A 23,867-nucleotide genomic window follows, 5' to 3' on the forward strand; every position below is an offset into this window, starting at 1 on the left:
CAGATTAGGTTTTACTTGTTGTGCCCAGATTGCGTTATCATTGATTCTGAACTAAGTTTGTGTGGTGATTTTCTTCTTGCAGCTACTCGTCTTGGTTCTCAGGAGAAAGATATGGTAGCAAAGCGTGAGTTTGCCTGATGGTCAGCACAAAGGTTGGTGTGGTAGCTACCTGCCGGTGGGAACCTAGTGAGCTGGGTGGAGAGATTGTGGAGTTCTGAACCAGAGTCTCCACAAGATAAAAACAGGTTGGCCATTGCCTGCCAGTGTATGGCTGGCCAGGAACCAGTGCAGGAGTTGCCTGGACAGGGGCGGGAACTTACCCGTTCCATCATCATCATCATCATCATCATTATTATTATTATTATTATTATTATTGTTGTTGTTGTTGTTGTAGTATCATTATTATTATTGTTCCATTATTATTATTGTTGTTGTTTATTAATATTATTTTATTAGGTATTTTCTTCATTACATTTCCAAAAGTCCCCCATACCCTCCCCCTCCACTCCCCTACCCACCCACTCCCACTTCTTGGCCCAGGCATTCCCCTGTACTGAGGCATATAAAGTTTGCAAGACCAATGGGCCTCTCTTTCCACTGATGGCTGACTAGGCCATCTTCTGATACATATGCGGCTAGAGACACGAGCTCCGGGTATTTATTAATTATTATTTTCCACAACAAACAGACGGATGGATAGACAGACAGACAGGCAGAGAGAGAGAGAGAGAAAGAGAGAGAGAGAGAGAGAGAGAGAGAGAGAGAGAGGAAGAGAAGAGAAGAGAAGAGAAGAGAAGAGAAGAGAAGAGAAGAGAAGAGAAGAGAAGAGAAGAGAAGAGAAGAGAAAGATTTTCCATTCACCTTAGGGTTATCGGAGAAATTGAATATTTTCAAGTATGTTTTGTTGTTGCCTTGGTAGAAGACCAGCTGGCAGTAAATACATTCATCTGTCTCTAGACTATTACACTAGTCTATATGTCTATCTTATTGCCACTAACAAGCTATTTTTATTCTACAGGTTTGCTGCATTTTGAAATGAAGTGCCAAGATGTTTCCATCTTTGGTTTGGTTTTGCACAGTGCTGCTTTTTCTCTTGGGTATCTTGCATTATATATGCAATTTTTCTAATTTAAATGAAAAAATTCCATTAAAATTTCAATAAGATACTATATGGAATGGGCAGCTCAGATTGGATAATATTGATGTTTGAATCTGATTTTCACAATATAATGAAAAATAATCTTACCCTTTGTTAGTGTCTCTTGATTGTCTTTCATCAATGATATGTAGTGTTAATAAAAAGATTTTTGGTAAATTTATTTTTAATTACAACTATTCTCTTCGTTTGGATGCATACATTAAGACCTGCAGAGGGTACCTAAAGACATAAAGTACCAAATCTTACATATACTGGTTAATTTATACATACACATCAAGGATTTTTAATCCATAAGTTATTCAAGTAAAGCATGAAGAAAATAATAGCAAAATAGACAGATTATAAAGGTATACTACAATAAAAAAATTTAAATGTCTCCAGGAGGTCGTAGTGAATGTCTTAAATCGTAGCACTTAGGAGGAAGAGTGAGGTGAATTCTGAGTTTGAGGGCAGTCTGTACTATAGCACTAGTTCCAGGATAGCCAGGGACACACAAAGAAACCCTGTCTCGAAACACAAAACCAAACAAGTAAAAGGTCTTACTTGTTTCTCTGACAAAATGTCATTTTTTTTTTCTTGAATGGAGGTGTGAGGTACAAGAATATGTCACTGTAGTGTATAGCTCCTCCTCACACTGTCAACAAGATGGGTCTATGTCTGTGAGATGAAATGGAGTGAGATGAATGACAGGCACTTATAAACTGTGGCTACAGCTGAGACTTGAAATGAGGCAGTAAAACTAACTCATATTCCATTTGCTTCAATTTTTCATGAATAGAAGACTGATTCTAACCATACATCTTAGCAACTTAAACATTCATGGTTCTTACTGTATTAAATTGAAGTTTTGCACATTTTCACTTAAAGGAAGCATATTACAGCTGCTCTTGGTATAGCTGTGTTTTCAATACAACTAAGCTTGTGTTTTCAGGCCATTAGTGAGTAAAATAAGACTCATTGGAATGTAGGTACTGTGGTCCTGTAACACGTCATCTGGTTACTGAAATGCTCTTTGTTTGGATAACTAAATAATGGCATGCACAGTGAGGACATGCTGGCCAAAACCGTAATTTACTTTATTGCTTGGACAAAGCGGGATGATGTTAAGAATTAGTATACCACAGAATTCAAAATTTAAGGATTATTTATTTCTGAAATGTTCCATTTGATATTGTTGGGCTTTAGTTGACCATGAGCAGCTGAAACTGAAGATTAAGTCTCTGCATAAGGATTGAGAACTTATTTTAGAATCATTTTGTAAACAAAATTGTTTTCTTGATTGATTTAAAAAAATACATATTTTATGGTTAGTATACCTAAACACTACTAATATCTGTATCTTGCAAATTTTCCATAAATTTACCCACTTTTATCCATAGTCTGTTTACATGTGTTATTATGTAATAGAATACTGAATATAAACAAAAAGGCTCAAATTAGTAGGACAATGTGTAGAAATCATAAAACATTTTAACATCTCATTAAAAGCCACGAAAAATTCAACAATGCCTGCATTTTATTTTCTTATTTAAATAATTTCATGCAAGTATATTATGTATATTCAGTATATTTTTCTATACCCATTACTTCCCTTTCTGACCTTCCTATCTCTGCCTTGTCTCTTCTTTCCTCAGAAAGTTTGCTTTATTTTTGTGTCATATGCAAGTAAATTCTTTTATAAATAGTTATAAAATCTAGGAACTATAAAGGAGAGAAGACATTTGCTTTACTGATACTGGTTTAATTTACTTAATATAAATACATCTAGTTACATTAAATTATTAACTTTGTTAAGTATTTACTATTTTATTTGTCATGATGATAATGATGATGATGAATATTAACTTTGTTAAACTTAATGGCTGAGAACATTCTACTGTGAACATATAACCCATATTCTTCTTCCATTCCGCTGCTCTAGCCCACCTAGGTTGGTCACATAAAGTAGCTATTTCACACGGTGCAACAGTGAACATTGACGTGTGATATCTCTGTGATATGTTGATGTAAATATGGGCTTTTTGTGTAAATATGCAGGAGGGGTTTGGTGAGTCACATGGCATATCTCTTTTTAGATAGTTAAGGAAACTCCATTCTGACTTTGACAACTAGTTTATAGTCCTGTCAGCAGTATGTGTATATTCTTTTTTGTCCACACTCTTACAAAGACTTTTTGTGATTTCTTCTTATAATTGCCACCATTCTGGCTAGAATTAGATAGAATCTGTATTTAAATTTATATTTAAATTTGCATTTTTTGGTGACTACTGATGCTAAACAGCTTTTCTTATGCTTATTGGCTATGTATATAATTCTTTGAGTATTCATGTCATTAGCTCATTGATAAGGTTCTTTTTTACTTGCCTATAATTTTGGTTCTTTGTACAATCTAGATAATCTCCTGTCATATGTACAGCTAGCAAAGATTTTATTTCATTTTAAAGTGTGTGTGTGTGTGTGTGTGTGTGTGTGTGTAATGCCAACAAGTATACAAATAGGCCAAATTTATCAATTACTGGGAAAACACAAAACTGAACAACAAGCTACATTTCAAACCCACGAATATGACAGATTAAAGAAAGTCAAGTGAAAAAGTGGTGTGAATGTAAGAAAGTCTTTTGTTTTAGTAATGGGAATCTAGAGTGGTATAGATTTTGGAATAGTATCCTGCTGGCCCTCAAATAATTCAATACAAAGTTACTAGCAGAAGTATGTGTCATTCATAAATATTTAATAACATTAATAGCAGCAGAAATACTTAACATTATTTCTAATAGCCTAAATCCAGAAACAAGCTGATGGCTACCAACTAATAATTGGATAAAGAAATTGTGGTATACTGATATAGTGTTTATTTACTCAGTTCTAGAAAGAAATAAAGTGCTAATGCATACTATAATTTATAGAAATAATTATGAATATTGTGCTAAGTAAATAATTGAATTACCCAAACTACATATTTGCCCTGGTTCTGCCAGTACAGGGTGAAACAGTCCTCTGAGTTGGGAGAGAGGATGATTCTAGGAAAGACAGAAAAGAAGACGCAGACAAAGAGGTTAGAAATTGGGAGGGCTGTCCAGCTAGTGCTGTGGCAGCCTCGAGCTTTATTCTCTTAGGCTTTATATACTTCACAGAATCATGGAAAAACAAAGTCACAAGCTGACGCACATTCTATATCTATTCCCATCTGGAGGCCTCCCTCTTCCTTCCTCCAAAATTAACAGAACATTCAGCCCCTCCCCTTGAGGTTCAAGTGTATCCCTTCTTACTGTTCTATGCATCACCAAGCCAGAAAGTCTGCCAGCAGACCCTGGCCTGGCTTGACTCTGCCTGACAGGCAGGCTTTCACAGAAGCAGGCAAAATGGCTCCTTAGACATACTGAACCATTTATATAAATTGATAAAAATATCTGAATTTCAAAAGTACCCTTTAGGACTTAAGATAATGGGTTCATATGGTGTTGAAACTGGGAGGTCTGGAGTATTTTGTTTTGTTTCATTTTGGGTTTATTTTTGAGGTGGTAAAATATTTTAATATATTACTGGTGGATATATATATATATATATATATATATATATATATATATATACAGGTCATGACCATGAATTTAGAAAAATGAATTAAAGTAGAAGATACACATAACCACTGAAAGAGACAGCAAAGTCAGCACTGCAGATCTCAGGGTCTCAAAGAAGCAGCAATGGACATTATAAGTAAGCCATTGCCCAAGTATCTTATTATTTAAGAGACATTAGTGAGTCCTGTGAAATCCTCAAACGATCAAATCTCACATAAGTGTGCTTAAATCATTTGAACAGGTTTCTATCCCTTAAAAAGATTGAAACAGTTATTAACAACTTTGCAAAAACAAAAAAAGCAATAATACTAGACTTAAAGGTATTTTCTTTTGAAAATGTACCAGATAGGTAAGAACAAAGAATACCAATAGCCAAAAATTATAACCCCAAGAGAATGAAGTCATAAGACCATATCTTAATACATCCTATGAGGCCAGGATTGCTTTGATGCCAAAACCAGACAAAGGTATCACAAGAAAAGAAACTACAGGCCAATAGAGCTCATGAACACTAGTAAAAAATAAATGCTGAGAAAATGTTAATGAGACTCATCTATCAATATAAAAATCAAATCAGAAGCCATATAACAATTAAATTTATTCCAGCCTCCAAGACTGTCTTAAGATGAAAATATTATCTCACCCCTCGACAGGCTGAGGCACTCAAATGATCATACAAATTGATCCACAAAATGAATTTGACAGAGATACTCAATCCATGATTAGAAATTCCCAGCAAATAGGAGTGAAGGGGAATACTCTCAACTTGACAAAGGACAGACATAAATGTCACTTGCAAGCCTCAGCCTTGACTGTAAATGTGGAGTATCATTCATTCTGTTGTGGGAACCATGTAAGGATGACTTCTATTGTTACATGAAGTCAGCAACACATTAGAAGGATATCTACACTAGAAGGAAGAAGTAAAACTATTTCATCCATGTTTGATATGAGTATTTACTTTAAAAAACTAAAGTGAATCATTCAGATCAATAAATGAATGAATCAAGATAAAATTCAGTAATAATCAAAAAGGTCATTTGCTAGATACAAGGTTTGCATGTAAGCATCAAATTATTTCCTACATGTGATGGTGAATGATTGGAATTTGAAATTTGAAAATGCAATGATAGTTATATAGTGACAAATGGGGAACAACCTAGCTTATGGCATTCTAAGTAACCATCTTGGCCTGAAGCAATCCACAATCCATAGGCATCACTCCATCATCTTTTAAAATAACTGCCTAGACAAAGTAGTAAGTAGAATAATATAGGAAAATCTCCCTGTAGCCCATCATTCTAAGTTATTTAGGGAGGGGAGTATAAATTCCTTAGTTCTTAGGTGTAGAATATATGGACTCACTTCTGCCCCAGATGCTCAAAGAGAAAAGGAAGCAATGAACACAGCTTCTTTTTTTTTCTCTCAGAGAAATAGGACAAACAAAATATCCTCTCTATCTGAAGATCAACATACATTGTTGAACGTCAGTATAAATACTGATTGGAACTCAACCCTGAAATTTTAAAGTGTAGGATATCTCCTTTACAAAGGTCTAAGGGAAACAAATAAGGACCATGGTGAGATTTGAATTCAACTTTTAAAAGACAATGAATCAAAATTGTTCAGGCACAAAAAATGCGGGCTCTGTTCTGCATTCATGAAAATGTGGATTCACCTCCAGTGAAATTTTGATGATGGAACTTGGGTTAACTGTTAGCAATTCTATGAGGATGTATTGATTGTGATGTAACACACAGAGTGAGTGCTAAAGATTGATCAGACTTCGATGTGCCATGGTTCCTTTACCATAGATGAAGGAAGTTTCTTTCATAACTTCCTGGAAACTGTAACTCTGCATGTTTTTAGTGATGGGCATGACTACCCTAGGCACCCTACATATTTCACAAGTGAATTGAATGCTAGTAGGATATGAAATGGACTCCAAAATGCTGATTTGAATAATACTATCAGAGGAAAGTGCCACTCCAATTGGATAATGCCACTAGAGGTATATCTCAACATGTTACTAGACTCACAGCCACCAGGCTACTTTAACTCCTCTTAACTGTCAATATAAATGGCAATTACAAGAGATACACGAAGTCATCTTTCATTGTTCATTTAAGATAAGCAAATTGTCTGAGTATCAAAAAAGGACTCCTAGGCATTTACAGTAGATGCCTCTTGTAACAATGGCTATCTTGAAACAGTAGTCCTAAAGTCATAGGCCATGAGTAAGATCATCCCTACAAAGATAAAAGCCACCTTCTCTGCATTTACTCTCAAAGGAAATAAAGAACCAGAGACTTGGTTACAAAATGCTTTATTCACTTGGTTTTTGCCTATTGTTTTGTTTTAAATTTTTCTAAAATTATCTAAAACATGATGTCTTCAGTGTCAAATATGCAATCCTCTGTTTCTGGAGTCCCACTGTTGTAGCAGGCTTCTAGATCTTAGCATGAATAACACCATGTTAGTGGCTCTGTTCTGACCTTAAAAGCCAGCACCTAGGCCCCAACACCTGCGAAAATGGGAACAAAAACCTCATCCATAGTTTCAGAAAAGTGAGAGAATGAAAGTCTCTAACCTTGCTTTTTGGCTTCTGTAGTTCTGCCTCTTGCTAACTGAAGTGTGCCACCTAGGATGTTGTTTCTGTGCCTACAAACAAATTGCCATGGGGCTTCGGGCTGCATGATTTGAGCAAGTTCCCCGTGAAGCTGCCTGCTGGCAATACAGACTTTCCTTTCAGTTTTAAGAGTGTCCATGTGGTAGTCTCTAGTGAGCTTATCCCAAAACACTGTTGCACACTTGGTTTCTGTGTAGTAACAGTGTAGGACTTTTAATGACTGACCCTTCAGTTGTTAAAGAGTCTTTGCTTTCTGATGATTGTGTGATGTAAACTGGTGATGGAGTGGCTATGCAGATAGCACTAAATATTCAGTGCTCAGACTATTATTGGGAGGAAGGTGGATATACTTTTGCCTAGAATGAAAGTATTGTGTTTGATCCTAGTACCCACAACTTAATAAGAAACAAAAACCTTATCTTTCCTATGTAGGTTATGCATGCCTGGCACCTGACAGACTACATTCATTTAATGCATAATATTGGTAGAGTTCTTTTCCTCTAAGCTTTATTATTTGCCTCAGATCTACACCAATACTTCTTAAGAAGCACCATTTCTTTAAGAAGTGACATGATTTCCACTGACTGCCTGAAATACTTCTGTTGCCTCCTGCTGGGATCAGACAGCATAGGGAAAAATGTTTGTGGAAATAGCAACAAGTCCAAGACCTGGATATGGATAAAGGAATTGGACAAAGAACGAAAAAAAGCCTCATACATTTTTGAGATGTAAAGGATTTATATACTCCAGAGGGGAACCAGCAGAGCCAATGTCTTTGCCTATGCCAATGTGAAGTTCCTGGTTGAGGCACATGTAAGGATCCAAGGTCACATGTAGTGCAGAAACTTGACTGACTATATGAAAATATCAGAGAGCTGTCACTGTGCTAACAGACAGTGTGGATTTGAAGAATCAAGCCACATATACCCATTGTGGTGGTTTGAATTAAAATAGTTCCCATGGGTTTATATATTTGAATGCTTAAGGAATAGCACTAGTTGAAATTAGGAGGTATGACCTTGTTGAAAGAAGTTTGTCACTGGAAGGGCTTTGAGTTTCAGAAGCTTAAACTAGGCGCAGTAACTTTCTCTCTTAATGCTACCTATAGATCTAGAGGTCAAATTCTCAGGTATGCCCCCAGCACCATATCTGCCTGAATGCTGCCATGCATCCTACCATGATTACATAGACTATACCTTTGAAAGTGTCACCAAGCCTCAATTAAATAGTTTCTTTTAAGAGTTGCCATTCTATACCCAGCAGCTAACTGAAACAGATGCAGAAACCTACTATCAAATATTAGACAAAGTTGGGGGAAAGATTGAGAGACCCAGACAGGACAGGAACTCCAGAGGAAGAACAACAGAGTCAACTAACCTGGACCCTTGGGGGCTCCCAGAGAATGGACCAACAACCAAATAACATACATGGACTGGACCTAGGCTCCCTGAATATATTTAGCAGGCAGTACAGCTTGGTCTTCATGTGGATCCCTCAACAACTGGAGCAGGAGGTGTTTGTGACTCTATGGATCTCTGTTCCCCTATTTGGGCTGCCTTGTCTATTGTCAGTAGAAGAGGATGTGCCTAGACCTTCAATTACTTGATGTGCCAGGGTGAGTTGTTACCTGAAGAGCTGGCTTCCTCTTCTCAGAGGACAAGGAGATGGGGAAATAAGGGAAAGGGCTATGTGAAGGGGAATTGGGAGGAGAGGGCTGGTATTAGGATGTAAAGTTAGTAAGTAAGTAAGTAAGTAAAGAGAGAAAGAAATAAAGAAATGAGGGAAAAAAAGAGTTGTTATCATGGCATCTCTTCTCAGCAATATAATGCTGAATAAGACACTTATAGCCAATATAGGGCTAGACATGATTTTAATAAAATTTTGTCTTTTGTTGTCTAGATTCTAGCAATTGATTTCCACCAAGTTTTCATAAAATTGAACAATCTCTATTCTCTATTAGTTTTTCAGTTAGGCCCATCATTACGTTGATCCTTTTAGTCCAGTTTGATATACACAGAATGTTTTTGGGCAGGTCGGCAGATGGGCAGGTGAGCAGGAATACAGCATGGTGTTAGGAAGAGAGGGTTCAGGGTTATTTGGTTCTGTAGATGGTTATGTGTGGCTGACAGATCAGCTCTAGCAAAAGATCTTTCTGGCATTCATTTTCAACAATGATAACATCCCAAGACCAGCCAGAATTTTAAGGGGTGTGATTATTTGCTCCCCAAACAAATGTTTAAATAAATATCACTTGACTTAAAGATAGACTCCTGAGTTTATGACTGTACCTTGGAATGACTTAGTCCTGGTTGGGGGAAGATGAAAGATGAAAATGAGTGAGTTTTTTTGTTTTTTTTTTGTTTGTGTTTGTTTTGCTGTTGTTTGTTTGTTTTACTAACTTGGAAAATGATTCCTACTCCTATTTGCTCAATGTGAAAATCTTGGTGTGAGAAATTTCAGTCCAAACAATAACACAGTACCAAGTGTGTTTTGAGTTTTACTTTGTGAGAGATGAGATTGACAATGGTGTTTAATCATCAGAACAAGTCAAATTAACTCCAAGAAATCACTAATATAAGACACAAAGTCATAAGACAATTAAAGAAAAACTTAGGGGTTCATCTTTATCTCATTAAAAGCATCTCAGATTTGACAACAAAACCAAATGCAATCAAAGTAGAAAGATCAATTAATTAAACTTCATAAAATTAAAACTTTTGACAATCAAGAAATGTTATGAAAAGATCAAAAAGAAAGCCTAAACAATGGAGAAAATACTTACAAATCAAAATTCAAATAATGCTCCTAAAAATACAAATTCTAAAAATTACTACAACTTAATGAAAAAGCAAATATTCATAGACTAAAATGGCCAGCAAGCATGTATTGTGGGAAGAGAAAAATGTAACAATAGTCAGAAGAATTCCTGTCTTCCTGCTGGAGGTAGGAAGTTCCCTCCCTATAAGTTCCCTCTCCCTACTGTCAGGAGTCCTTAGAGTCTCTCACCTCCCAGGTCTGTGGTGCATTCTGGAGAGTTTCCCCAACCTCCTATCTCCCCAAGGTTGCCTAGTTCCACTCTTTCTGCTGGCCCTCAGGGCTTAATCCTTTTCCATCACCCAACACCAGAACAGGTTCCCCTCCATCCCCCACTCCCCTCCACTTTCCCTCCTAGGTCTTTCCATCCCTCTCCACTTGTGATTGCTTTCTTCTCTCTCCCAAGTGTGACTGAGGTGTCCTCACTTGGGCACTTCAGCTTGTTGACCTTTTTGAGTTGCAAAGGACACTAACACACTGCTCCTGAGGTCTGAAGGCACAGCTGCTATTGGAATATTCAGTGATTTCTGTAAAGGTTAAAGATAAGATTACCACATTCACTACATTGCCACCCCTAGAAATAAAAACATCTTGAATTTCTGTCTTCACAAAAATGTTTCTATAATTTACATCAGCATCCGTCTTCCTTCACAAATGAAACAAACCAGATAAAAAAACCTCAGTACTCAAGTTAAATTGAGTATCCTGTGGCCACACAGAGAAAAGAAGTACTGATACACACTATAGCTTGAACCCTGAGATCAGTGCCTAAGTGAGAAGATTCAGCACAAAATGGGGCATATTGCATAAAGTCAGAGAGATTAGTGGTTGCCAGGCAGGGCAGATTAGAGCTAGCTATTCAAGAGAATAGAATATTTCTGAGACATACTGAAAAGAGAGTACTGAAGAGAGGTGGTGGCTTGTGATTCCTGCTTACCTGTGCCTACAGAAAGGCTAATTATAATTTTACTTCAATTCAATAGTAATTATATTTTAGTATAGTTTTTTTTTTAAAGAAAAAAGTGTAGTTGCGCTGATTGAAGTAGAAATATTATTTGTTAAAAATCAACATAAATGCTTGGATGAATATTCAGCATGGGAGGTATGGGACATAAAGGAAGAAATGTACTACAGTTTCAGGAAATTCTGAAATCTTGTAGCACAAAGGCTCTTCCTCACTCAAGACCAGCACAAACAAGAAGCTGTCCCATACAGCCCACAGGCCCAGCAACTTGAATAAGGATGCTGAAACTGATTGTCAGAAAGGAACTCCTCATGAGAAAGAATGCTACTAGGGAGTCATCAGCATTAGCAAGAAAAAGAACTGTATTTGAATAACCTGCAATTCTACTCAGGATTAGCAAAGTCACACACTGAGGTACCTTTTGCAGATGCTGCAGAAGGCTCAGCACATTCAGGTAGGGAATTGGCATTGGGAACAAAAATATTTGGGGTCTGTTCCAGTTTTCATTCATGAACATCTGCCTCCTGCAGTGTGCTTAGTAGGACTGCACAAGGTTGAATAACATACCATGACGATTAGATTATATCATCAGAGAAGAAAGAAACTGTGCAACCAGTAGTGTGCTCACAACAAAAGGCACTATGCTTGGGTTTCAGATTCCCTCTCTTTAACACCAAGGCCATCAGCTATAGATCTTCTTCCCACCAGGATACCCACAGAAAGAAGCCCTCCTTGTGGCAACAGAATTAAGCATATCTCCAGCCCCTGAAGCTTATCTTACTCAATACGATCTCATGATGGGTCCCTGTAAACAGATGCCATGATTTTTAATGATGTTGCTACTTTAGGTCCTAGTATCTCATTGCCCTAGAGATGGAGACACCCTTGCCTCCCTATAAGTTCTCACTAATGAAGAACTAGAAAGACTGCTATTTGTCACTTAAGAAAACTGCCACATCATTTTACCAATGTGCTGTCCTGGTGGATCCTTCCATTCCCCAGCTGACACCCTGCTGCCAATGCAGCCTCAAGAGCCACTACCTGCTGGTAAGTGTCTTTTCATTTTCACAGCTAGAGAGTCATTTTTCTGTATTTTAAGTTATATATAAATTCCCCACCCTACTCTAACCTCATATTTTAAAAATTCTATCTGGACAGCAGAATGATGTAAGTACTAAGATGTGTTTTACTTGTCTAGCCATCTGCTAGACTAGATACTGCTGAAGATGTCATGGCTGAATGGATGAGTGACTGAGAGTAAATGAAGAAGTGAACTATTGATGAGTTATGCTTCCATCTGTTTTTTTAGGAGTTAAAATCACCAGACTTCATGCAGTTGGAACTCTGCAGAGACAGCTTAGAGGGTTTTATTCTAATGGCAAGATTCCTACCTTGGCCTCTGCTGTGAGACTTACTCATCTTTACAGATCTACTGCTACTTTGATTGTTTTCCTGAGAGAGGGACAATGTGGACGTGGAGAGACTATTTAAGCTAATATCTGATGCAGATCCAGTGTGTGTACTCCTTCTTAGTTCTGCAGTATTTGCTCCTGTCAGTGCTCACACTAGCCCCACTCTTTCAAAAGATAATGAAGTTCATTAATACTTTTATTAAAGTCACAAAGACACAGGATAGATCTTGTTTGGTAAGTACTGTATGGTCTTTTCTGCACTTAGACTCCTGAAATCAATGACATGGTTTTAGCAGAGTCCTGCTTTCCTTTTCTATGTTCCTGTCATTGTACTTGTGTTATACTTCAAGACCCGTGGTTTCATCTTCCAACCTTCAACAGAAGGAACAGATGCCTGAATAGTATAGAAACACAATGTGACAAGGCAAACTTTCCTCCATCTTGTCTCAGCTGGAAACATCTATGGCTTAACCATAGATGGTAACTGAGCACTTTTCAGCCCCATCTGTGAAAAGTCCTTGGAAAAGTACTCAACTCTGTTCTAGAAACTTGGGGTCAAAATGCCCAAATTAAATGTGTTGGCTTCTGTTGAACTGCTTGCTTGCTTTACTTCCCCTTTATAGCTACCAACCCAGGTACAGATTTTCTGTGATCTTTGTCTTTAAAAGCTGTTTGTAAAATGCATTTGAGGCTGCTCTGTAGGAAGTTCTTCTTCTAAACTCATTGGCTAGCTTAATATAGATTCTCAATTTGAAATTAAATTTTGCTGAATAGCCTATATGTCTCTACCCAACAACAGATATCACCATTAACACAGTACAAGGACATGGTTCAAATTCATCACCCACCAACCTGGACCTGGGAGCTAAGAAAGTTAGGTATAGGGGAAATGTTAGCTAGGGTGAGTGCAGACCAGCAATCCTATCCCACCTATGTTCAAGTGGGATTCAGACCTTGATGCCCACTTTAAGAATTATTGAACAAGAGAAAGAGAAAATGTGGGAGCTTATTTTTTTAAATAAAAGTACAAAGTTTATAGTTGCACACATGCCCTGCAGGTGGCCCTCTAAATTGTCAAGGAAAAGAGTTTCTATTGCAAAGAATGAGGTTGTTAAATGCTTCCTGAAAATGCACACACATACATACATCATACACGTATACAAAGAAAGCTCCCTCCCAAGGCATCCACAATAGAAAAATGTAATACAGTGGCCTTAAAATGAAAGGTCAGGAAATCCCTTAAGAAAGATTCTAACCTATGGGAAACAGAGAGAACCTGAGGAATAAGACTCTATGCCATAGGAAGGGATCAAAGGATAGATTTATTATCCAGTAAAACAGTCTCTCTCCTAGGTCTGCAGATGTTTGTGCTCTCGAAAAGATGTCCAACATATCCTGAATAATCCTCCCTTCCAAATAAACTTATCTCACTTAACACATCCTGGGCCAGAATCCCACTCACTGTCTAGAGACCTGAGGGATCCCCATCCCTTCTTTCTGTTCCTTATGAATTCCACAGCTTAGTTCATCATTCTCAGCCAGAAATTGACAGGATTGTTGGTTATACTTGAGCTCCTTCTACTACATTGACATAGGAACTAACCAGACTACCAGCCCATTGACTGACACAACTCATTGTGACTGGAGCAACTCAAATTAATGTTTGAGGACTTACAGTGGGCCGGAGCTTGTCTAATATCCCAAACCTTTAACCTTGGCACTTCCCCATATTCTGATACCTGCTATTCTACCTAACAGGTAAAGTCATCTAGACAACAGCAATATTACGAAGTCCCTGAGACAACTTATTGGCATATGCCAGTTGCTTAATTAAGTGTTCCTTTTCTGATGCTTTCTACACTGACAAACTTCTTTTATGGATCTCAGTTGACATTCTGCCTCAGGTATACCTATATAATGGGAATAAGAGAGAATACATTTTAATATGGACCATAAAAAAAAAAACAAAAACCTGTTCCTGTCCTTGTCCCACTACTGGTTGGAACTATCATAGCTGGCTCAACAGCCAAAGGAACATCAGGGTTGAACATGGGAGGTGAAAACTTAAGCAGAGAGATTGATGAGCACACGCATATACTAAAATGTCCATTTCTGATTTAGAACTACAGTTAAATTCCCCAACTGCTGAAGTGGTCCAACCAAATGAGGGGCGTTTAGACTTCAGGAAATGCAGGACTACGTACAGTTTTGTTAAAACAAACAAACCCAAGAACATCCTGCTCTTTCTAAGCTAATAGAAAACAAAAATGTCCAGGTAGGGGAAAACTTCAAAAGAGAGATAAGGAGATAAGGAGATAGAAAGATAAATAGGTAAAGTCATTTATTAGATAACTGGTACCAATCTCAGTTCTCTTGGTCCCCTCACCCAAGCTAACTACTGTATCAATACTGGCTAGGCCTTTATTCTCATTCTGATCAGATTTAATGGTGGGTTTCTGCATCTTAAACTGTATTGCCAATTATGCATAACAAAGGATTAATTGTAGGAGCAACTTCACCTTTTACAGCTGAAATAGTCCATAATTTGAATCATCCCCTAGGACCAGTGGGGAATGTGACAGGGAAGAAATTCTTCCATATTGCTTCAGCTGGAGTAATCTGTGGCTTAGCCTGAAAATGAGCCCTGCTCTATCTCTTTTCTACCCCAGCCATAAAAAGTCCCATGGGAAAGTACCCAACACTAGGAACCCCTGGTCTAACTGTCCTAGCTAACTGAATGATTAATTGTTAAACTTCTTGCTTCCTTTACTTCCCCTGTCAACTGCCAACCAGGATGTAGATTTTCTGTGATCTTTGTTTTTAGAAGCTCCATGTAAAATGCATTCCAGGCTGCTCTGTGAGAGTGTTTCTCTCCAGGCAGTCAGTGGCTGGTTTAATACAGACTTTCAATTCAGACTTCAGTCATCTTGATTGGTCTTTAAGTCTCGATCCCTCAGCACCCATCATTGTTAACAAGCACTGAGTTGTCATTATATTCTGTAGTTTGAAACTGCATTCTACACACACACACACACACACACACACACACACACACACACACACACACACACACACATTCACACCCACATGCATGCAGAGAGAGAGAGAGAGAGAGAGAGAGGCAGAAACAGAGAGACAGATAGAGACAGAGAGGCACAATGGAAACAGAAACAGGCAGGCAGACAGACAGAGAAGCATAGACAAACAATTTCATCAATGGTTCAGTATCAAAGAGTGAATACTATCATGTGGGGAAAGTATGTTTTAACAAAATCTCTTTTATCATTTACAGCCTGTAATTGACAATTTTTACTGCATATGGACTTCTGTTTCTGACATAAAGCACATTAACACCTAAGAAACCTAAGCTAGTGCCTGACAAACAGTAAGTGTTTGTAATGTGCTTAATACATGGGAGAATTAGGGATAAAGAGAAACCAATTTTTATGTATCTTTATCTTTTAAAACCTCATAAAATTCATTATAAAACTCAGCTATGTCACTTTCTTTGGTATCAGAAGGCTGCTGGTTCTTCGCTGCCTGGAAAAGGAAACATATTTCTAGCTGATTTAGTAATCTGAATGGTTCTAATAACTGGCCTGTGTAGGCCTTGAGGGACTGTGTTTTTTTGTCTAATGTTGAAGGCTTCAGGTATTTTCCTAAGCTGCACAGATAGTTTCCACAACAGAAACCCTCCCAGAAAGCCCACAGAAGAGTTTGAAAAAGGGGACAGAGAAGAGGCTGTGAGAGATGTTTATGTATATGTGTTTTCCCCCCTGAGTATCAGGATTCTTACTGCACGTACACATCTGCAGAGCTACAAGTACTCTAATGACTTGAATCACTCTCAAACTTTATACCTTCACAGAACCATTCCTAAGGCCCTCAAAATATTTCTGATAGCTGCTGAGCTGAAGAGAATTGTGTTTATCCTAGAGGATCTGGAAGCATAAATGAATGGTGAAATATTATGCAATTCCAAAATTGAAAACATGATTTCTCCCTCTCCCTCTCTCTCTCTCTCTCTCTCTCTCTCTCTCACACACACACACACACACACACACACACATGAAAAGTAAATTCCATATCTCCTTGATGCCACATCTCCATTTCCATCTATTTGTGAATCTCTGCCCAGAGATGGGGTCACATTACACTCAATGTTTCATATAATAATTGTGGATGCTTTCACACTCTCTTCCTACTTACTGCCCACATGCCATTTGTTACTTTCCCCAGTAGAGTTACTAAGGGGAATGTCACAACTAAAGCCGTACAATAATCAGGCTAGATGCCAAATGAGATCTAACACACCAGGTTTTCTTGCCTTTGTAATGAAATGGTTATCTTTTCCATTTACTCTCCTTCTGTGATTTGTGACTTAAAGTTCTATCCAGAAAAAGGAGAATGACAGTATAACTTTCATTCTTTATATTTATTTATTTTATTTACTTTTTATAACTGGTGATGTTTGACAGCACCTCCTAGACTTTTTTGGTAGTCAGGCTCTCACCTGGACTGTGAGGGCAGAGGCAGCTTAGACTGAGGTTTAGTGACAACTGCTGACCTCTCATGCCTCCCTGCACAGAAGCTGAGGAACTGAGAAGATGTGGAGAAGATGGGGAAACCCTATTGAAATCTTTTCTTCACTCACAATAGCAAATTCAGCTTGTGTTGTAATTATTTGGGGATGACAAATTAAAACTGCTAGATATCATTGTGTATTTGTTCTATTTGAAAGTAACTGCTCCTACATGTGAGATGGGAAACATGTTAGAATCATTCTGGAAACACGGAGGCATCTTTAGAGTAGAAATATACAAAGCCAGAGGGTGGTTGCTTATTCCAGAGCTGCAGGAGCATTTGCATATATGTGTGTCCAGATGAATGCATAAGTGGGCAAAGTAGAATCATATGTAACCCTCTAATAAATAAATAACTATATAACAAAAATCAAAAAATCTAATCAAAGAGCCATTGATTGGCACAGTAGCATTAAATAAATCTTTTATTGGGAAGTCACACGGCATTGCTACACACATGTGCACTTGTATAGAATTTGAGAGTCTTGAACATAGAAGTCCAGTCACTGCTTAACCTGCACACTGATGAGAGATCACAAGCAAAAAAGGAGGTCTGAGGTGAAGAAGTCTCCTCAGGGTGTAGCACAAGGTCCAACAAGAGGGAGAGAGGATGTAGAGAGGAGCGTCTCACCTGTGAGTCTCAAGCACTCTGACTTTTCACCCTGTGGGCCTGGGTCAGAATGCAAGAGTTTGAACAGGGTTAGTGGGAAAAAGGCACAGTGATCATTGATTTAACTTCCATGCAGCATACATGCAAGTAGTGAAATCTGTCAAACAGCTCCACAAGAACTGTGAGAGTAGTTGAGCCACTACCTGTCTTGTTCTTGGGTCTTTTTCATTTCATTTCCTACAGAAGGCATCTCTTCTGCCATGGAAATGCCTTGTGCTAATATTTTCCAGTGATGAAAATTTTAGGTTTTACCCATGTATGTCTAATATAGAAGGCAACACCTCTACACTCATAATTAATCTAGCCTAGTACCTCACATTAGAGTTTAGTTGTAAAAATAAAACAGCATTTACTATTTTGTAGAGATCCCATTATTATTACTGATAGTTTTCAAGCACATATACAAGTGAATTTCCTTTAGGAATTTTCTTACTTGTAATATCACAATAATGAAAAATGAAAGAATTTTACTTCCTGGGTTTGTTAAGGGTAAAGACATTATAAAACCAATACACACATTTTTATGAAGGAGTTAGAAATATTAGTAGTTGGTCAATTGGTCTGGTGTATGAATTAAATAGTATTTTCTATTGTTACCTCTAAAAAGCAGAAATGGATATAAAGATAATGAGATGGGTTCACATATAAGATATATATACGTTTGGGGGTGAATTTTAAAATTTGAAACAAGCAACAACTTTGAAATGTTAGAAGTAAGTTGTCCTTGCACATAAAGGTCAATCAGACATCCCAAGTATGACATGACATGTCTTTCCATGTTCTCCTTAAATCAACCTTGACCTTTCCCCTCATTCCTTGCTGAGGAATGATTTGGTTTGCAAAACACTTTCTTTGGGGATATTATATTTTTGTAAAACATGAACCACCTCATGAATCAAAGCATTCACCAATTTGGTGTAAGAGTGATTCCAGTGAAAGTTATGTTGTTGAGTTTTTTTTTTTTATCAAATAAGAAAGTATGCCTCATTACTCTTGCCCTAGTTTATGTGAGGGGACAGGCTAATGATGTGAGGGGACAGGCTAATGATGATTCTGGTTGAACTCTTGCTACCATAATACCTTCTGGTTGCAGCAAAAGTCTGAATAAATAGAGTCCCCAAATGGAAGCTGTAACTTTCCTAATAAAATTTACCCAAATACTCTTAAATACTCAGTAGAAAGTGTTGTTGAAATAATTGTAGTGAATAATAATAATGCACTCATGCTGAACAGGAGAGATAGCCAAGACTACCCAGAAGGAGTATTCCAGGTGCACCAAGGGAAATAGTGCATTCTTTTGTAACATTTATTTTTCTGTCAGTAGAACACACTTCAAAAATGCTACATTATTAGTTTTAAGACAGTGGAGAGCATTTGAGATATCCCTCCCCCACCTCCAGAAACAGGAACATGTCATCTTCCCAGAAGGAGCACCAGCTTTTCAGAGTAATCAGAAACTCTCATTGTTTCATTCACAAGGGAATATGTGATTCTCTGCAAAGCCATCTATCTAAAATTGTATCATTTCCCTTGTTTGCCTTCATCTGATTGTCTTCTCCTACTACTACAATTTAATCTCCATACCTGCACAGACTCTGGTCTGTTTTTTTTTCCACTTTGTTCCCTTTGTCTACAAATGTTTTCAGCATAAAGCTCTGCTAGGTGAATACCTGCTGATTCACACAGTTACTGAGATAAGACAGAGCTGGTTTGCCCTCTGGACTTGGAGGTCAATCAGAAGTACATCCTTGCTCCAAAGACTCCATTACTTTGTATATCCGCCATGGAAAACTCAGAGATGAAACAACAGAGGGGAGCCAACTTTTCAGAAGATCATAGTGATGGAGAAAGTTCATTCTCAAGATTTGAATTTTGTTTCTTTCATTTTCTTGTAGATTTTGAGAATCCTACAATCTATACCACTACTCAGTAGAGAAATGTCTGTAAATATGTTGCTCCTTGCCATCTGAAACATCTACTATATCGAAAACTACCGTCTTCAATTACCTAACATCTGTGTATAAAATCTTATGTTACAGAATTACAACTGTCATGAATATTCTAATAATGTCAGCCAAATATAAATTCATCAAGAAACTTGTCCCCAAATCAATAATAGGTGAGGTCCTACACAAAAGGTAGAAATAAGTATATAACCACAGGAAAAAAGGTTTTATAACATAAAACTCTTAACTAGGATGACCAGAGTAGGAAGGGATGTCTTTATGGGAAGGAATGTAACCCAATCCTGACTGAGAAGTGGTTTATCTATTATGCAATCTCACATAAGCAGGCAAATTTTATCCCAAGAAAAAATGTAAGAAATTGTGTGAAGGACCAATGCTGCTACACAGCAAGGCCCATCACATGTCTAAGCATAGGGGATTTGTGGAACTCACAAAAATCATAGAAAACTAAAGATAGATTTATACCTTCTGATAGGGATGCAGTAGAAACTCAAAGGAGCATTCCAGATATCATACCTTTGCATAATGCAATAGCACTAGAACAATACTGAAGATCTAGGGTGAGTAGTGAAGGGACTTTACGCTCATACCCACAGATAAGCGTGGCCCTCACCTTTCATCAAAGGAGCTCCCCTTTACCACAAATGGAGACCATTACAGAATACCACAACTGGACACAATGCAGGGGTCTATGACTTACAGGGAGTCAGATCCAGGGGATACATTTACAGCACAGCTCTTGCATTTATAACTCAGGGAACATTAGAGAGGAGCAGGAGAAGGAAGTCTAATAGTCAAAATACCAGGAAGTTTGCTGTGAAGCAGTCTGATCTAAAAACATCTGCATAAACTCAGCCTGAACAATGACAATATCAAGAGGGGACAAATCTCACAGGCTTGAACCCCTAGACCAAGAACTATAAGAACTGTATCAATGACCATTGGGAGAGGGAGAATTAACCTCTTACAGGGTTGAATTTTAATTGGGTACCGAATATGAAATTGTCAGCCCTAAAACCATACACATAATGTGTGACAAAAAATGCAGTTTCAACAGGTTGCATTTATAACTGCGCACCTATCTCTCTTACTTCTCACCTGTCAGTCTGTCTGTCTATCTACTATCTATCTATCTACCTACCTACCTGTACTGGCTAGTTTTGTGTCAACTTGACACAGCTGGAGTTATCACAGAGAAAGGAGCTTCAGTTGAGGAAACGCCTCCATGAGATCCAACTGTAAGGCATTTTCTCAGTTACTGATCAAGGGGGAAAGGCCCCGTGTGGATGGAACCAACTCTGGGCTGGTAGTCTTAGTTTTATAAGAGAGCAGACTGAGAAAGCCAGGGGAAGCAAGCCAGTAATGAATATCCCTCCATGGCCTCTGCATCACCTCCTGCTTTCTGACCTGCTTGAGTTCCAGTCCTGACTTCCTTGGTGATGAACAGCAGTATGGAAGTGTAAACCGAATAAATCCTTTCCTCCCCAACTTGTTTCTTTCTTGGTCATGATGTTTGTGCAGGAATAGAAACCTTGACTAAGACACTACCTACCTACCTATCTATCTATCTATCTATCTATCTATCTATCTATCTATCTATCTTCCATCCATCATCTACCTAATCTGTCATCTAACTGTCATCTATTGATCTATTTATTATCTGTCATCTATCATGTATCATTTATTATCTGCTTACATATATTAATATATATGCATGTATATTAATATAGATCTAAATATTTATTATAATAATGGAAAAGAGGTTATTAATTTTAGAGTCAGAGAGAACATGAGAAAGGTTGGAGGAAAGGAATATGAGAGGGGCTGAAGGAGGAGAGTGAAGAGGAGATGATATAATTATATCTTAATTTTAAAGCTCATAAAAAAGAAAATTGATCTTGGTAAAGATGTGTGCTTGGTTTTATTTTGTCAATGATTCTGGTATCAGTTTTACTCTGTCTTCCTGGTGAACCCTGGGCAATGTTCACAAACAAGAATCTTAGGGTCTGCATGACTTAGACAAATGTTAACTATGTAATTGGGAGAACTAGGTATCTTGAATTCTCTTCCTTCTAAAAACTGGTGCTAAACAGTTCTATGATGTTGTCATTGGACTAAAAATGTAATGTACAAACACTGAAATTGAATATTTTTAGTATGAACCATAATCTTATTTATGATTTCCCTAATCAATTTTACATTGATCATGGGTAATATAATATAAAATTTTATTTGTGCATGTATGTGTAAATGTGTATATGTGATCATATGTGTGTAAACGTGTGTCTAGATGTGCATTTATTAATTATTTTATTTACTTTTATATTTATTTTTATTTTTTTGTTTGTTTTTTGAAACAGGGTTTCTCTGTATAGTCCTGGCTGTCCTGGAACTCACTTATTAGACCAGACTGGCCTCAAACTCAGAAATCCACCTGCCTCTGCCTCCCGAGTGCTGGGATTAAAGGCGTGTGCCACCACGCCCAGCTGATTTTGTTATTTTTGTCTACTCAAGATTCAGACTGATTCTTGCCTCACACTTATGTAGCAAGCACTTTATCAACTGAGACATCTCCTCAGTTCTGATCTGAAAGTTTCTACCTTTTTTCCATCAGGACAATTTATACCATGTTGTCCAAAACATATAGAAATATATTTTACCTTTCTGTATTGGAGAGATTTTAAGACAAATATATCCTGGACAGAAGAAATATCAAATGTTTAGAACAATCTTTTGTAATTTTTTACTTCCTTTACTATTTAAGTCTGTTTTCAATTAGCTTCTAACTACCTTTAAGCTTGAGATTATTTTATTTTTTTTATTAGATATTTTCTTTATATACATTTCAAATGCTATCCCAAAAGTTCCCTATACCCTCCCTCCAACCTGCTCCCCTACCCATTCACTCCCGCTTCTTGGCCCTGGCATTCCCCTGTACTGGGGCATATAAAGTTTGCAATACCAAGGGGCCTCTCTTCCTAGTGATGGCCAATTAGGCCATCTTCTCCTACATATACAGCTAGAGACATGAGCTCTGAGGGTACTGATTAGTTCATATTGTTGTTCCACCTATCGGGTTGCAGACCCCTTCAGCTCCTTGGGTACTTTCTCTAGCTTCTCCATTGGGGGCTCTGTGTTCCATCTTCTAGATGACTGTGAGCATCCACTTCTATATTTGCCAGGCACGGGCATAGCCTCATACGAGACAGCTATAACAGGGTCCCTTCAGCAAAATCTTTCTGGCATATGCAATAGCATCTGGGTTTGGTGGCTGATTATGGGATGGATCCCCGGGTGGGGTAGTCTCTGGATAGTCCATCCTTTCGTCTTAGCTCCAAACTTTGTCTCTGTAATTCCGTTCATGGGTATTTTGTTTCCTATTCTAAGGAGGAATGAAGTATCCACCCATTGGTCTTCCCTCTTCTTGATTTTCTTGTGTTTTGCAATTGTATCTTGGGTGTTCTATGTTTCTGGGCTAATATCCATGTATCAGTGAGTGTAAATGACTTCTTTTATGATTGAATTACCTCACTAAGGATGATATCCTCCAGATACATACATTGGTCCAAGAATTTCATAAGCCCATTGTTTTTTAAATAGCTGAGTAGTACTCCATTGTGTAAATGTACCACATTTTCTGTATCCATTCTTCTCTTGAGGGACATATGGGTAATTTTTAGCTTCTGGCTATTAAAAATAAGGCTGCTATGAACATAGTGGAGCATGTGTTCTTATTACCAGTTGGGGTTTCTTCTGGGTATATGACCAGGAGAGGTATTGCTGGATCTTCTGGTAGTACTATGTCCAATTTTCTGAGGAACCTCCAGACTGACTTCCAGAGTGGTTGTACAAGCTTGCAATCCCACCATCAGTGGAGGAGTGCCCCTCTTTCTCTACATCCTTGCTGGCATCTGCTGTCACCTGAATTTTTGGTCTTAGCCATTCTGACTGGTGTGAGGTGGAATCTAAGGGTTATTTTGATTTGCATTTCCCTGATGATTAAGGATGATCGTTTGGCGTGTTCTTGGATTCATTTTGCAAGGATTTTATTGAGTATTTTTGTATCAATATTTATAAGGGGAATTGGTCTG

This window comes from Mus musculus, chromosome 11, assembly GCF_000001635.26.
Source record: "Mus musculus strain C57BL/6J chromosome 11, GRCm38.p6 C57BL/6J".
NCBI classification, from domain to species: Eukaryota; Metazoa; Chordata; class Mammalia; order Rodentia; family Muridae; genus Mus; species Mus musculus.